Raw genomic sequence first — 18,469 nt, 5'->3', positions numbered from 1 at the left:
ATAATGAGTGGAAAGCGGGTAATATAAGCGGATAAGGGAGTGGGACCACGCAACCAAAATCAGGGTTTCCCATGAAATACCATCCCTGAAACCAAATGGTCAGTAAAAGAGATCCACGGGACTACAATCCAAGGTAATTCCTAAAAGGGGTCTTGGAAACAAAAGCACAGACCTAGCCCATCCTTTTCGCCGAATCCCCCCATTAATCCGTGCCCATAAGTGTCCATGATAAGAAAACTACAATACTCAATTTCAAAATGAAAAGGCATACCTTTAGATTCGGGAGGCCCACCTTCAAACATACGATCATGGCAGATGGGCGAGGAGCCACATGTTTGGCTCAAGTGGCGAAGAAATGGCACAATGAGGTAGCTGATGGCTGCAAGAGGTTGTTGGCTGCCGATTGAGGACCATCTTGGAGAAAAAATTTCTCCTAGGGATATTACCCACAAAATGGTGGGTAACACTTCCTACGATTGTTGGTTGGCATGCATGTAGGACATGGTTCATCCTTTCCCTACTCTCGGTGATTTGCATGCGTGTAGGATGTGGTTTATACTTTCCCTACGATGGTTGTGATATGTGATTGTAGGATGCAGTTCATCCTTTCCCTACATGTGGTTGGGAGGAGGATGTGATTTATTCTTTCCCTACTATTGCTCCAGTATCATCCTACCCATGTAGTCCGGGATACATGGGAAGTACCTCTCATCTAGCTAATGAGTTGGGAAAAATGGATAAGGACCATAACACTACCGATGGACCAGTGTTGTGAAAATCACGATTAAATCGCGCTTTCTTCCCTAAGACGATTTAATCGCGCGTTTTATGGGAAAAAAAAAACGCTAAATTTTTTTTGCCCATTTTTTCCGAAAAAAACGCGCTTTTTTCGAAAAAAGCATGGGGTGTCGGGGCAGCGGGTTTTATAATCCGATTTTTGATTTTTTTTTGTTCATTTGGACTGTGGGCGCGCGTAGGAGGAGGAGAACGTCTTGGAGAGAGCAGCTGGAGGGTTTGTGAGCAAATCTAAGTGCTTGTAGGACAAATTCAAGAGGAGACCACCAATTTCTCCATAAAAACAGTATGTGGATTAATTTTTTTTTGTTTTCCTTGTTTAAAAACATTGTTTTTCATTGTTTTTGGTTGGGAAACTTCATATGGGCACCATTTTCCTTTTGTTTTCATTGTTTTTAAAGAATTTTTTGTATTTTTTCATTGATTTGGGATGGGTAAATTGGTATGACTATGGGAACCAATTTTTTATTTTTATTTTTTCATTTTTTTTAAACATTGTTTATGTTTTTTCATTGTTTTTGGCATTTGCCATTTGGTTGGGTAACTTGGGTTTGGAACTTTGGATTCTGGAAATTTGTAACTTGTAATTTTGTAAATGCTAAATTGTAACCCTAATTCCTATTTCCTAATCCTTATTTTCCCATAGGTTTGCAAATTCAAAATTCAAAAACAAATATGCCAAGGAAATTGGATCCTTTCTGGGAATATGGTGAACCTAAAGCTCCGAATGATAGACAAAACTTGAATTGCAAGTTGTGTGGAAAGGAGATACGCGGGGGGGTGTACAAGTTGAAGTTTCACCTTGCACAAATCCCTGGACATGATGTGGGGCCCTGTATAAATACAAATCCTGAACTTATCCAAAGAGCCATGAGAGCATTGGGAGAATTAGAGCACACTAGAGAGGCCAAAGAAGAACTCAACAGGCAACTAAAAAGGTCAGCTGAAGGAAGTGGGCCAAGTGGCACTGGTTCTACTGCAGCATCAGTCAATCCGGTAGCTGCATCATCATTTTTTGTTCCTCGAACCACACCTGGTTCACAACCATCTATCGGTTCAATGCTAAAAAGAACTGAAAAAGAACAAGCTGACAGGTTGATGGCAAAATTTCTCCTCTGGAGTGATATTCCTTTCGGCATTGTAAGGAATAATCCATTTTTCCAACCTACTGTTGATGCTATTGCCAGTGTTGGCCCTGGGTACAAAATCCCTTCTTATCATGATTTCAGAGGCCAGATTCTTCAAGATGAAAAGCATGACTGCACCCAAAGATTGGAGGATTTTAGGGCATCATGGGCACAAACAGGATGCACTGTTATGTCAGATGGTTGGACTGACCAAAAGGGGAGAACCCTTATAAACTTCTTGGTTAGTTGTCCCAAGGGGACTATGTTTATCAAATCTGTTGATGCATCTCATCAAATCAAAGATGCAAGAACTTTATGTGATTTGCTGGATGTGTTTATTTTGGAGGTGGGTGAACAACATGTTGTCCAAGTCATAACGGACAATGCTGCAAATTATGTTGCTGCTGGTAGAATTCTTATGGACAGGCATCCTACTTTATTTTGGACACCTTGTGCTGCCCATTGTATTGATTTGATGTTAGAGGACATAGGGAAAATTCCCTTTGTCAAAGATATTGTTGACTCATCAAAAAGCATCACAAAATTTATATATAATCATACATCTGTACTTAGCTTGATGAGAAGATTCACCAACAACAAAGAGTTGGTGCACCCCGCCATTACACGGTTTGCCACGAGTTTCATATCTCTTCAATCCCTCTTGAATTCTATGTGTGGATGTGAAGAGAATGTTTCTTTCAGAGGAGTGGCGTGCTATGTCAATGAGCCGCAAACCAGAAGGAGAGGCCGTATGCAGACTAGTTTCATACCGGGAAGACTTCTGGGCGGGAGTGCAGGAGGTGTGCGCCGTTACTGAACCTTTGGTAAAGGTTCTTCGGTTGGTTGATGGTGAGAAGCCCACAATGGGCTATTTGTATGAAGCCATGGACAGGGCCAAAGAAGCCATTCGGGCCTACTATGATGATAAGGGAGATGATGGGTTTCAGAAACAACTCCTTCTATGGGGAGTGATTGATGAGCGATGGAACAACACACTCCATCGTCCCATTCATGCTGCTGGGCTTTTCCTGAACCCTGCATTTTCTTATGCATGTGGGTTTGATTTTGATGCTGAGATCATGGATGGATTCTTATCCTGTGTCCAGAAGATGGTGCGATCTCCAGAACAACGTATAGAGATCTCTAAACAAATTGAGACATATAAGATGGCAGGTGGCACATTTGGCTTTGAGATGGCTGTCACTGATAGGACAATTAAAATGCCAGGTATTTTTTAGTTTGTAACTTTGTTTCAAATTTCATTGTCTCTTCAAATTCCATTTTTTTCTTATGTTTATTTAAAATTTTATTTGTAATTTTGTTGTAGATGCATGGTGGAAGATGTATGGTGGCAGAGTACCCCTTTTGCAAAAGCTTGCCGTACACATCCTCAGCCAAACATGCAGCTCCTCAGGATGTGAGCGCAAATGGAGTGTATTTGAAAAAATACATAACAAAAAGCGCAACAGGTTAACACTTAAACATTTAAAATATTGCAAATTTCCAAATAAATTTTTGAATTCATTAAACAATATTTTTTTTATAATATTAATTATTAATTATTATTTCATGATCTTTGTACAGGGTGGAGTCCCAGCGACTTAATGACATGGTCTACGTCTACTACAATCTTCGATTGTGGGTGAGGCAACTTGAGAGGACACCTGATGTGGATGCCATCTCATTGGATGGGATTGACACCACTGCTGCATGGAGGGTTGAGGCCGAGAGGCCTCTCATGGATTCTGCTGATGATTGGTTAGTGCAGGATGTAGTGGAGGGGGAGGAGGAGCAGGAGGAGGAGGTGACACCGCCTACCCGGGCTACCACTGCCACCAGTAGAGGACGTGGTCTACCTCCTGTAGCTCATACTTCTAGTTCTTCAGCTTCTAGAGCACATCAGACTCCACTGCCATTTCCACCAGCACAGGCACCAGCATCTACATCTAGAGGGAAAGGGAAAGTTGTGACATTTTCTCGCAAGAGGGGTAGAGGAAATCAATAGGATTAGACTTTCATTTTATTGTATATGAGTCTATGACATTATGACATGATAAGATACATTATCATATTTTTTGTTGATATTTTGAGGCTGAGCTGGGACTCAGGAGTCAGGACTTACTATTAAGGACATGATTCAATGTTATGTGTGATTTTAGTGCTAGAAATGATATTAAACATCTTATATATTAGTTTTTTTTATCATATTTATGTGTCAATGTATTTATTTTATGTTGTAGATGGTTTAGATATTAAAAAAATTGAAAAAAAATGAATATTTTTGTACCAAACGCTTTTTTCTCGCTTTTTTCCCGATTTTTCCGATTTTTTCCGCTTCATTCCCAGCGCCGATTTAATCCCGCTCGCGCTTTTCACAACATTGCGATGGACACATTGTGTATTGTCGTACTCCCTATGTCTAGGATGCATGATGTTCAACAACTTGATCACTTGGGATCAAGTCCGATTCGGGTTCGACCCCTGGTTATGTGGACTGCCTTTTGTCACTGGAGAGTGGCAAGGTTTTGTGACTCACTCTCAATCAATTCCTCTTCATTATCTATATCAGGGTTCAGCAAAGATGAGACGAGATGTGGAGATGGTTCATGATGAGAGGATGGCATGATAATGAATGGATTGCCAGGTGGAATTCTCCCTAGTTGAAAGGGAGTGTTAAAATTGGCAACTAGGGCCAAATTCCACTTTGGGCAGGTCTTTTGAAGAAGATACTTATGGCATCTAATTCCTCTTTTTGAGAGAACCAAAATCAACCTAAAGATCATCAAATTTGGATAAGGAGAAATGAGTTTTTTAATATATGCCCACTCATATGTAAATTATCAAGGTCAGCCTCACTTCTATGTAGCCTCATAAAGCCCAAACGTCATGTCTCTTGACCCTCACCAATTTGTATATATAAAGATATCCTCCCACCACATTTTGACATATCCAAGGGCTCCAATGTATGTTTGAGGTAGTCGTGCTCTAGGAGGATGAAGGGTTGTCTTGTTTTTGGGTTCTACTTCTGCAACTAGGATGAGATGCTTTAGATAGGACAGCGGTTGGTCTTGAGGAGAATTTTGGTCTCTTTGTATGGGCAAATTCATCATTACAGGTCTCATTTCAAGAGCAGAAAGGTAGGCCGAATTTGTGGGTTGTCTTTTGGACAATGAGAGGGAGAATCTCCCTCCTAGTAAGGCCGCACTACAGATTTGTTGCTTCAGAAAGGGCCGCAGGGATTCACCATCATAGATAAAGTGTTCGAGATACCTATCAAGGGTTTTGTCCAACCAGCGAAGGGCACCATCATGTTGACCAAGGTAAGCCACAGCTGAGGTGAGGGGTTTTGGAACAATTCAATGGGATACTAGTGATTTACAAGAAACCCTAACCAGACCTCGCTTCAGGAAGGTACCATCTGATCACAGTGACAGAATGCCAGAATTACAGCGTTTGATTAGGCCATCTACTTGTCTAGGGCAGTGACATTGGATCTCCTCGTTGGCAAGTCATTTTGACTTTAAAGTATTGTACTCTCCCTCTGTTGAACATTTGATATTGATAATAAGAAGAATTGATCAAGGGTTTTCCCCATCTTGGGGTTTTTCCCTGGCTTGAGCCATATTATTGTGTCCTCTTGTCTTGGCTTGTCTTCTGCATTTGTTGTATATGTTCTTTCTTCAGTTATTGTCAATATGATAATGATTCTTGTGATTGCTAATGGATTAATGAATGGGCTAATATGGAATATTGAAGTAACTGTCCTAAGCAAAGAACATGTTAACCTAAAATTAACATTAGCAAAATCGTAAAATCTAGCATATGTCTGGTCAAGCAGAATTTGGTGGCATCTCCAGTCAAAGGCATTAATTGTATGGGACGTTTTAAGGTTTTTGAGACAGCGAAGACAAAGATTAGGATTTTGTACTGATATCAGGGCATTTGAGGCTTTTCAACAAGGTTGCAGACCAAGGGCCGCAGTCATAGCCATAGGTACAAGCTTATTCAAGCCAACTAAGTCCTATCTGCCATTTGTCCAACCACCGAGATTAAGCGCATTGTTGAACAGCGAATCTCGTACAACACTTAAGGTAGTAAGAAGTTGAGAAAGGTCTACGGTTGTCCTCAGGTCAATTCGAGCTCCTGTTGTAGTAAGTTTAGAAGTAGGACTCCTGTTGCAACAGGCTTAGAAGTACAGTGGATCAGTATAGCATAATTGGGTTGGTTGTATATCAAATCAAGGGGATATTGGATATATTCAATGTTTTTATTGGTCAGTTATCCTTGGATTATTATGTCACTGAAGGATCTAACTAATTTTTATTGCTAGTGGATTATTGAAGAATCATATTGTTATATTGCCTGCTAAATGAACAATGTGTCATATAATCATTTATGTTTTATTGGAAATCTTGGATAAATATAAAACCTTAAGGGAAAGAAAATTACCCTAGGATATTACATTATCATACATTTACACTAACACATATCGATTGAGGGGTTGACCTTGGAACTATCACTTTCCCCTAAGGGTTGGAAGCAGCTAATAGGGTTGACCATTAGCCATGTTAGTTTTTGTAGCAACAGATGTGTTCTAGCCTTGAAATTTTGTGGAGAGGTTAGAATGCATGAGATCTCCAAAACCCAGAAATTGTTTTTGGAATTTCCACCTAGAAATGACTTAATTAGATTATTAGTCAATTTTTAAATATTTCCTAAGTCTAAACTTATGGAATATGACTAATTAATCAGAATTAATTAAGTTAAGGTGTGAATGTTCTAGAAACTCACATGGATCGACTTCAAGTTAATCCTAGCCATCGATTAAGATCTAATCTTGGCCATTGAAGTCTCAACAGAGGATTATAAGAAGCGATGGGGCTTCGAGAAATCACTTGAGCATATCAATTTCGAGAGTAGCAGCAGTTAGTTGTTAGAGAGAGACCCACTAAGATCGAATCAGTAATTGAGGGGCAGGGACAGTGAGCCGGAGGAAAGATTTTCCAGATTCAGGGAGGCAGCAACAAGTGAGTCGAATTATCCCAGAGAAGCGGCGTTAAGGGACTGCGCAGTGCTTCAGTCGGGCAGAACGATTCGGTGAGGAGAAAAATTCGTTCTCAGTTCCAGAGGCTGGGAAGGAGTCCCAGAGGGCCGAAGAGGCGATTTTCTCAGCATCCAGAGGCAGAACGACTTCACTGAGCCCAATCAAGAGCAAGCCATCCAGCCAGCTACGTAGAGTAGCACAGAGGTTGACGCAGTGCTCCAGGAGGTCGAGTTTTGATAGGGAAAGTCCAGCCAAAGGTTGCCTGTGGGAGAAGGGTAATTCCCTTCAGTATTTTAATCAAATTTTCTTCTTGTTTGGATTTTCAATTTGGCATCCATAAACATACTCAAATTTCACTGGTACATAATAAAATAAACCCTCACTGTTGCACCGATTTTCCCAAGTTGGGTTTTTTCGGGGACATTGGTCCAAAAATAACTGTGTTATTTTATGTGTGTGTTAGCATTTCTTCCAGCATTTATTTCTTTCGCAGTTTTATTTGTGTAGGTTGCAGTGTGATTGATTCAGTATTTACTGTAGCAAACAATAAATAAATTGTTAAAAATTTATTTAACAATTAGGAGAATTATTTCCAGTTGTTGCAATAGGATTCTAGTTTTCGGAATTTTCACATGGTATCAGAGCGCAGATGATCAGCTGGAGAGCTCAGTAGCGAAGGAAGAGGGAGTTTCGTTGTTCAATGTGGGCAGCAGATCGAAACCCCAGAGGCAGCGCAGTCACCTTGGCCAAGAGGCCGAATTTCTTGAGGAGATTCAATTTTTCTAAGTGTGACGCAGAAAAATTTGATCTCTCCAGATCGAAAGATTCCAGAGGAAGGGGGAGCAACCAGTATTTTTCGCAGAGCAGATCTCTAGCTGGACACAGTAGTTTTGAAGCAGTTGCTAGAGCAAAGCTAGCGTCGGGTGGAAGAAGAGCACACACTGAGGGAAAAATTTCCTCAAGGAACTTCTAGTCTCAAGAAGTTTAATTTCCCTTGCAGATCAGTAGTCGTTGTGTGCAAAGTTTCTCACTCCAGAAGGGAGTGCAAATCGTTGAGCAGTAGCTGAGCAGAAGGGAAGAGGAGATTTTCGACATTTGTTGAGATGGCCATTACTGGGCTTCAAGATTAGGATAGGTTGGATGGTGCTTCCAACTATGTCATCTGAAAGGCAAGGATGTCCTTCCTTCTAGATGAATATGGCCTGAAGACATTTATAGATGCAGTGGTAGCTATCCCCACGGATGCAGATCAACTGAAGGAGTACAGAAAGGAGATGACATGAGAAAAGAGGTTGATCCTTGATGGTGTTCGAGATCACATTGTTTCACACATTTCTAGCAAAGGCACTACTAGAGAGATGTGGGAGACTCTCTCCACGCTGTACCAAGGCACTTCCGAGCAGCAAAAGATGTACTTAGAGGAGAAGCTGAGATGCACCAGGATGCAGAAGGGGGAAGGCATAGACCCCTTCCTCACCAGGATTCAGGAGGTTCGAGATCAATTGTTAGTTGTTGGGGCAGCGCCTCAACCCACAAAGCTTGTGAGATTGGCACTCAACAGTGTCTCTGAGGAGTGGCAAGTCTTTGTCCAAAGCATATTGGGCAGAGACAAGCTACCAGAGTGGGACAGGATGTGGGCTGACTTGCAGCAGGAGGAGTTGAGACGAGCTCTAGTGAAGAGCTCCATCAGTGGCAGCAACAGCGGATCAAAGCAGGTGAAGGAGGAGGAGAATGTGGTCCTCGCATCTAAGGGTCCCAGTCAAGGATAGGGGGAGAAGCGAAAGAATAAGAAGGACCTGTCAAAGGTCAAGTGCTTTAGGTGTGGTGAGCTCGGTCACTACAGCACCTAGTGTCCTCTTAGGAAGAAGGACAAAGAGGAGAAGCAAGACCGGCAAGCAGCATCAATAGAGATCGATAGGCTTTCCTCCAAGCTGGAGGAAGACTTCACCGTGTTTGCTGACATACCCCCAGGAGTGAAGTGGGGTGACTTGGTGTTGTAGCCCCAGAGCACTACAAATGGGCAGGATTCTTGAGGTGGTCCACCTCTTGGATCAATACCTTGTTACGAGGGCCCACAGTATTCAGTAGCAAAATGGATCAGTGGCATTAGATGCAGTCAAATGCCAGAGTGACAGATGCAGAGTCTAGTAGCAGTCAGATGTTGGGGAGCGCACTGCAGAGTTGGCAGCAGTGCAGGTGGAAAAGTGCAGAGTCAGCAGCAGTGCAGATGCCTCAGTGACAGCGCAGATACTAGCAGCAATCAGAGACTTGGGAGACAGATGCATCATATTGATCACAGTTTCTTCAGTATTTAGGATGCTTTTCAGTTGCAGATGTTGCAGTTGCAGCAGCAACAAATGTGGATGGAGTTGCAGTGCAAATGCAGTGTCGACAGTGGTGTCAGCAATAGCACAAATGCAGCATATATCAGAGTAGCGCAATGGTTGGTGGGCAGCAACAGCCAAACAACAGCAACATTACAGGAGATGATGCGGAAACAGAGTGTTGTCACAAGATGTGCAAAGACAAAGTGTTGTCACATTCCTCGCTAAGAGGGAGTGTTAGTTTTTGTAACAACAGATGTGTTCTAGCCTTGAAATTTTGTGGAGAGGCTAGAATGCATGAGATCAGCGTTGCGAACATCGCGATTTTTTCACCGGGCCGATTTAATCTCCGATTTTTTTATTTTCAAAAAATCGCGAAAAATCGTGGCGGGCGGAAACAACGAGTTTTAAAGTGCGATTTTGAGTTTTTTTGTCATTTTTTTCAAACACAGGGCAAGAGTAAGAGCTGAGGAGGAGGAGAAGTCATCTACAAGGGCAAAAGAGGAGAAAAGTGAAGGAATTTAGCATCCCAAGCAAGAAAAATTCAAGTTTGGACCAAGTTTCTTCAACAAAGCGTGGTTTCCAGGTATGGGCATCAAATTTGGCCCTTTTTTTTGTTTTTTTCTTGTTTTTCCTTGGGTTTCTATAACCCATTTATTTTCAATGATTTTTGAGTGGATTTGATTGTGTTTTTTTTTTCATTTTTGTTGCATATAGTGGAGAGGGTTTATTTTGGTCAAAAATGCAAAAACTTGATTGTTAGATTTATAAGTTTAATTTCTTCTTGTGCCCTAGTTTTTTTCCATCATTTTTGCTTGGGTTTGAATGTGTATTTTTTCCATTATTGTTGCATTGAGTTGAGGTTTTTGTTTTGGTCAAAAATTCAATGTGTTGTATGTAAATTTTAATTTTATTTTTTTAACTTGCAATTCTTCTTGTGCCCTAGGTTCAACTTCAAACTTCAAACTTCATCTTACATTAAAACTCAAGAGTTCAACAAAGTTACAAACATGCCAAGGAAATTGGACCCTCTGTGGGAATTTGGTGAACCTGATGGAGGGTTTGACAGATCAAACTTGACTTGCAAGTTATGTGGGCATCATATGACAGGGGGGTATATAGATTGAAGTATCACCTTGCACAAATCCCTGGACATGAGGTAGGGCCTTGCACAAATACAAATCCAGAAATCATCCAAAGAGCCCTCAGATCATTGGAAGAAATAGAGCAAACCAAATTGTCCAAGGCAGCTCTGAAGAGTCAACTAACAAGGACTGGGAGTAGAGTGTCAGGATTGGGAGGTGAACATGAGAGTGGTACTGGTTCTACTTCAACATCAGTATCTACAACCAACCCTATAGCTGCCTCATCATATTTTGTTCCTAGAACCACACTTGGTTCACAACCATCTATCTCTTCAATTATTAAAAAAAAGGAGAAAGAAAAAGTTGACAAGTTGTTGGGCAAGTTTCTTCTTTGTAGTGATATCCCTTTCAGCGTTGCAAGGAATAATCCATTTTTTCAGCCCACAGCTGATGTTATTGCAGTTGTTGGCCCAGGGTACAAAGTCCCTTCTTATGATGACTTTAGAGGGTGCATTCTTCAAAATGAAAAGGTTGACTGCACCAAGAGATTGGAGGAGTTTAGGGCATCATGGGCACACACAGGATGCACTGTGATGTCAAATGGTTGGACCAATCAAAAGGGTAGAAGCCTTATAAACTTCTTGGTTAATTGTCTCAAGGGGACAATGTTTATGAAATCTGTTGATGCATCTGCACATATCAAAGATGCACGGTTATTATGTGATTTGTTGGATGTGTTCATTCTGGAGGTGGGTCCAGAACATGTTGTCCAAGTCATAACAAACAATGCTGCAAATTATGTTGTTGCTGGCAAGATGCTTATGGAGAGGCATCCTACCTTATTTTGGACACCTTGTGCTGCACACTGCATTGATTTGATGTTGGAGGACATAGGAAAAATTCCTTTTGTCAAGGATATTGTTGAATCATCAAAAAGCATTACAAAATTTATATATAATCATGCATTTGTGCTTCATTTGATGAGAACATTCACCAACAACAAGGAGTTGGTGCGCCTTGCCATTACACGGTTTGCCACCAGTTTCATATCTCTTCAATCCCTCTTGAATTCTATGTGGGATGTGAAGAGAATGTTTCTTTCAGATGAGTGGTGTGCTTTGGCATTTAGCCGCAAACCAGAGGGAGAGACCATATGCAAATTAGTTTCATACCAGGAAATCTTTTGGGCGGAAGTGCAAGAGGTATGCAACATTACTGAACCTTTAGTAAAGGTTCTTTAATTAGTTGATGGAGACAAGCCCCCATGGGCTACTTGTATGAAGCCATGGATAGGGTCAAAGCATCCATTCAGACCTACTATGATGATAAGGCGGATGAGGGGTTTCAGAAACAACTCCTCCTATGGGAAATGATTGATGAGTGATGAACAATACACTCCATCGTCCCATTCATACTGCAAGGATCTACCTGAACCCCGCATTTGCTTACTCCTGTGGTTTTTTATTTGATTTTGAGGTCATGGATGGATTCTTCACTTGTGTTCAAAGCATGGTGCCATCTCTAGCAGAACGTGCAGAAATATCCAAAGAAATGGAGATATACAGGATGACAGGTGGCATATTTAGCTTTGACATGGTTGTGGTTGATAGGAAGACTAAAATGCCAAGTATGTTTTAGTTTGTTTCAAATTTCATTGTTTTTTCAAGTTCATAACTTCATACTTTGCTTCAACTTTCAAATTTCATTTTTTTCTTATATTTATCTTATTTGTTGTAGATGCGTGGTGCAGAAACTATGGTGGCAAAGTACCCAATCTGCAAAGTCTTGCCATTCGAGTGCTCAACCAAACATGTAGTTCCTCAGGATGCAAGCGCAACTGGAGTGTATTTGAAAAAAAACACACCAAGAAGCGCAACAAGTTAAAACTTAAAATATTCCAAATTTCCAGTTAATTTTTTGAATTCATTAAATAATATTTTTTTTGAATTATTACTTTATTATTTATAATGTATTAATTTATGACCCTTGTACAAGTTGGAGTCCCAGCGACTTAATGACATGGTCTACGTCTACTACAATCTTCGATTGTGGGTGAGGCAACTTAAGAGGACACTTGATGTGGAGGCCATCTCATTGGATGGGATTGACACCACTGCAACATGGAGGGTTGAGGCCGAGAGGCCTCTCATGGAGTCGGTCGTTGATTGGTTAGAGCGGGAGGTAGTGGAGGGGGTAGAGGAGGAGTAGGAGCAACAGGAGGAGGAGGTGGCACCACCTACCCAAGCTACCCCTGTCACCAATAGAGGATGTGTTCTACCTCCTATAGCTCCTAGTTCTTCAACTTTTAGGGCACAGCAGAGGCCACTACCAACTCCACCGCCATCTACATCTAGAGAGAAAGCTATTGCATTTTCTCGCAAGAGGGGCAGAGGAAATCAGTGGTATTAGTTATTTGGTTCATTTCATTGTATATGACATTATGACTCATGATATGAGATACAATATTATATTTTTTGTTGATATTTTGAGACTAAGTTGGGACTCAGGACTTACTATTCAGGACATGATTCATTGTTATGTGTGATGTAACATTAGAAATGATATTACACATCTTATATATTAGTTCTTTTATCATATTTATGTGTCAATGCATTTATTTTATGTTGTAGATGCTTTAGTTATTAAGAAAATTGAAAAAAAATGAATATTTTTGTATTTGCCGATTTTTTCCCCTCACTGATTTAATGGCGATGTTTGCAACACTGCATGAGATCTCCAAAACCTAGAAATTGTTTTTGGCATTTCCACCTAAAAATGACTTAATTAGATTATTAGTCAGCTTTTAAATATTTCCTAAGTCTAAACTCAAGGAATATGACTAATTAATCGGAATTAATTAAGTTAAGGTGTGAATGTTCTAGAAACTCACACGGATCGACTTCAAGTTAATCCTAACCATCGATTGAGATCTAATCTTGGTGATTGAAGTCTCAACAGAGGATTATAAGAAGTCGTCAACGGGGCTTGGAGAAATCACTTGAGCAGTTCGATTTCATGAGCAGATCGATTTCCAGAGTAGCAGCAGTTAGTTGCCAGAGAGAGAGCCAATGAGATTGAAGCAGTAATTGAGGGTCAAGGATAGTGAGCCAGAGGAAAGATTTTCCAGATCCGGCGAGGCAACAGCAAGTAAGTCGAATTATCCCAGAGAGGCAGCATTGAGGGACTGCATAGTGCTTCAGTCAGGCAGATCGATTTGGTGAGGAGAAAAATTCATTCTTAGTTCCAGAGGCTAGGAAGGAGTCCCAGAGGGTCGGATATGCAATTTTCTTAGCATCCATAGGTAGAACGACTTCATCTAATCCTAGTCCAGAGAAAGTCATCCAGCCAGCTACGCAGAGCAGCGTAGAGGCTGACGCTATGCTCTAGGGTGCTGAATTTTGATAGGGAAAGTCAAGCCAAAGATTGTCTGTGGTAGAAGGATAATTCCCTTCAGTATTTTAATCAGATTTTATTGTTGTTTAGATTTCCAGTTGGGCATCCATAGATGTACTCATATTTCACTGTTGCATAATAAAATAAACCCTCACTGTTGCATAGGTTTTCCCAAGTTGGGTTTTTCCGAGGACATTGGTCCAAAAATAACTGGGTTATTTTGTGTGCGTGCTAGCATTTCTTCCAATATTTATTTCTTCCGTGGTTTTATTTGTGTAGGTTGCAGTGGGATTGATTCAATATTTACTGTAGCAAACAGTAAATAAATTAAGCAAAGTCTTTTGGTAGAAATCACATAAGAGAATTTTTTGGCCAATGCATTTCAAACCAACAAGTAAATAAATTGTTAAAAATTAATTTAACAATTAGGAGAATTATTTCCAGTTGCTGCAATAGGAATCCAGTTTTTGGAATTTTCACAAGCCACCTCTGTGAAGGTAGGGAACACCTTTACGGGACTTGGTCTAGTTAGATATTTGAAGACGATCCTTGTTTGAAGCATTAATATGCCCTTAACATTCAAGTTTGGTCCACTTAGATGCATATATGTTCTTAGTCTCTAATGGATGGTTGCTTTCACTTGAGTCCATGTTGTTTTTGTCAGGTGGTCCATAGCAGCCCAGGCCTTGAGAGAACCCAATCCATAAGTACCCAGGCCTCTTTAGAGAGATAGATGGATTAGCAGAAGCAGTGTTGAGAGAGTTGGGCTTCCTGATGACTTAAGCAAATGTTACATGTCCCAGAGCACCATCAAGACCCAGGATATTGGTCTACATTGACCTAGCATAGAGGATTCTTCATGATGACACCACTAGACCCAACATGCCCCCAGGCTAGCCTTGACACAACCTAATGGGCAAGACTTGATTCAGAGCTCAGATAAGGATGGTATCCCATTGAGAGACTTGGAAGGGCTTGTTGCACCTGGAGACCCATGGAGTTGACATTATGGCACCTAACTGGACTTGGGACCCCAAAGGAGGACTTGAGGTGTATTTTAGGGAACTTCCTCAAGTTTTGGATGATTCTAGCACTATGACATATTTTCACACCTTGACATGGCATTTGGAGCCATAAAAGAGCATGACATTAGCACTTTTGGAGGCTACGGATCACAAGTGTGGGTAATTATGCTTAATTTGTCACTTATCTAGTGGGTTGGCTTGTAACCCAAGGTTATTTTGTGTCAAACTTGATTTAGGGGCTTAATTAGTCAGAAATTTGTTGAGGCAGACCTCATGTAAATAGAGGTCATGTCATTTGTCTTAACATCATCATTGTGCATCAATTCAGCGTCTTTGAGAGGTTTTGGCCTAGCTGAAATAGACTTGTATCTTGTGGAGATGTGATCTTTTGTGGAGTATTTGCTTGTGGAGGCATTCTCTTGCTTTGGAGACATCATTTTGGAATAATAAAGGATTGGGGCATGCATTTTCTTGTAAGTATTCTATGTTGTTGAATGCCTTTATGGCTATTGCATGGAATGGTTATAGTTAGGGTTTTGATGTACTAGTTTTTATTGAATAATTTTCTATGAGATCTTGGCAAAGTATTGTATGCATTACCCTTTAAGGTTTGTGTGACAATCCCTTGAGATCCTTCATTTTAAGCTCTCCTCAATGACTTTCTTCTCTCATAAAATGATAACTAGGGTATGAAAACTAAGGTTTTTCATTAACCCTTACTCCATTCTAGGGCTTGATTTTCCATAATTAGATCTCCCTCTAGAGTCCATCACCCAAGATCGAGCACTAGCCTTTCTACATAGGTGATCACACCTTAAAGTTTTCCCAAAACCTAAATCTCTCTCTCTTCTCTAAATTTTCGGCCCTTTAAAGCAAGCCGCTACGCTAGGGTTAGGGTTGAATTCAACTAGGGCAAGTGCATTATTCTTTTGGAGGGGTTTTACATGTGGTGTGATACTCATTGCCTCAAAATATCAACTTTACCACGTTGAATTCATCCTTTTTAGGACTGATGTCACAAGCCCTAGGATATTTTTCCCTAGGGTAAACCCTACGCTAGCCCTAGGCTTCAACTTGGGGCTCACTGAAGGCTTGTTGTCCCAAACATTGATCATATTCATCTTGTCAAGCCTTTCTCGACTTTGTGTACCTAGATAAGCATGTTGCCACATCCCTATCATGCGACTATTGCAGCTTGGTTGCATTGACGTACCTAGCTCCTCATATTACCTCTACCTGGAAACCTCGCCCTATCTCGTCTTTTGCATCTACTAAATCTGCAAGGCGCCGACCCTTTGATTGGTGACTTGACCGCCTTGGTGGAGTCTAACGACCCTAGCTGTCAGCCTACAGTCTAATAGCCTCGAGCCTATCCCCTCCCTCTTTGTGGCTCTAACAATTGATCTTTTCTTACCCACGAAACTGCCTCTTCTAGCTCCGTTACTCTATCGCCTAACGGCTGAGTGGGTCTAACAACCCATTCAACCTGTCGACCCCCACTCCTTTTTTAATAGTTGATTTTTAACTTTAAAAACCTTTAAAAAAATTATTTTGATGTTGTTGTACAGTCCTTTGTACGGCCTTCTACACTCTACAAAATAAACAAATTTTCCACGTATGATCACTACAGAACATAGCGCCTTGAGATCAGTTCTCTGAGTTTATTGCTCTAATACCATGTTAAATTTTCTTGTGAACCTAACACCCGACAAATTATTAACCTAGCAAATTACAGACCTACTGAAGGAATGCACAACTAGGCTCTTAGTGAAAGTAAAAACATAACCAATCTCACAAAAATGACACAACAGATTCTACCCAGTCAAATCAATTGTTCATTAAAATATTTTCATAACCTACTTGGGCTCTTGTCCTAGGATAATGGCCCAATTGAGGAAATTACATGTACGACAATTGGATTTGATCCAGCCGATCAAACCCTCCCTAGCTAATCTAGATATCCTTGTTGCCCCCTTCCTTAGACCCAACACACTGGAGTATCACACTCCATATTGATATGCCTCTCTCAATCTTATGTTCTTCTATGGTGTCTTCTCCCTATCCTTAGCCTTGTTTTTATAACCTTTTGTTGAGTCAAATCCCTAACCCTAATCTCCAAAGTGATTGACAGTCGACATTAAATCTCGCCTCACTTGAGATCAAGGGCTAATATTAAAACATCATTTCTAAAGTAAATACTTTACTTTTTTTAATGTTTCTTTAGGTCAATTAGCCAACATAATAGTTATGTGTTTTTCCTAAGTTAAAACTTAGGCTAAGTTACAAATGCAAATTTTTCACACTAGAGCAAATGTCTGAGGAGATCTTGGGCGACTTCTACACGCCTAGACACTTAGGCCTGTGCAAAAGTACCTACCCAAGCTACAAACACAACATACCCATAGAAATTGAGTTTGTGCATTGCAAGCTAACTATTTCACAGATTATTTGAAGCATTGTATTTCAAAGACCAATCCATGGACCGTAATAGTTCCTAAAAGACAATGCACGCCAAGACTTATGTCATTGCCCTTAGGCCTAGCAAGAATAACCTATGTACTAGTTTCATGTTGCAACCAATGTTTTTACAAGTCCTAGAACCTTGTTTCATTATTACAATTTCCATATAAGAAGTCCACAAATATTCACTCTCTTTTACCTCTTCTCTTTGTAGTTAGGAGTTGTTCTGGTAATCCCGCATTACTATTGGGACTTGCTATACTCTTTAGTCCCATTGACCTATTTTGGTTATTCATGGGCATTAATAAAATTATCTTATCTATGTTATGTTGCTAACATCTTAATGCCTGCTTGCTAAGATGTGTACCATGGAAGTTTGGAAAGATGCAGAATGCAATCTTTCAATCTAGATGTGATAAATTAGAATTTGTTGCTAAAAAGGCAAGGAAAGAAAACTTTGAAAGAACTATCCCAACTATCACATAACCTACACTAACTCCTAAACTATTTCTAATTTACATATAGACATGTACATACACACAAGTAATACAAACAAGAATGAATACACATATATATACATCACACAAAAGTGCGCACACATAAGTGCAGAAGATGTATTGTCCTCCCCTTCCATGTAAATTTTTCAAAATGAACCAACCACACTCACACCCCTACCTACAAAGTCCAACCCTCCGACTTTCATAAAGAACCATAGCAATGACGATACTAAGATATACTCACACACATGCCAAAAAGTCCAAAAGGAGGATAACGCACACCAACAATGTAATATGAAGATATTGTATACGCTGTCAGAATCATCTTCACGTGCCTAATAATGCCCAAAAATCACCCAAAGACTTCTATAGATCACCTCAGCAGTCAGTAAGGCAGTTTCTGACCAAAAGAGCCATAAATGTATTCTTTTACAGTCAACCTTCCTCATGACAAATTTGTTGCTCCATGATAAAGAGTTGTGTTTCCTTACATTTGAAGGATGAAGAATTGCCCGTAACCTACTAGATAAATTTTGGTTTATAACCTAAAATGATAAGCCTTGAAAAAATCTAAAGGTTAGCCTTAATTTATTGAATAAGTTTGTAATTTTAATCTCCTATACTTTTACAAGTTTCTAATGGTAAAACTGCGATACAAATAAATTTTTAATGTGAGAGTAAGTTGTGACTCGCAAGCGATTATGTTTACAAGAACCATG

At 40.3% G+C, this 18,469-nt stretch overlaps 1 protein-coding gene across 1 annotated transcript in view; it reads right to left on the bottom strand.

The window, feature by feature from the left end:
* LOC149155678 (non-canonical heme oxygenase HOZ, chloroplastic-like) overlaps positions 1-18,469 on the bottom strand; it is a 208,552-nt gene that overhangs the window by 130,868 nt on the left and 59,215 nt on the right. The window lies entirely within an intron of this gene.

The sequence above is a fragment of the Pinus tabuliformis genome, chromosome 9 (assembly GCF_031772625.1).
Source record: "Pinus tabuliformis cultivar Carrire ecotype Pingquan chromosome 9, CPIR1, whole genome shotgun sequence".
NCBI classification, from domain to species: domain Eukaryota; kingdom Viridiplantae; phylum Streptophyta; class Pinopsida; order Pinales; family Pinaceae; genus Pinus; species Pinus tabuliformis.
Note: the sequence above shows the minus strand (reverse complement) of the source record. Positions and strands in the feature narration are given on the sequence as shown.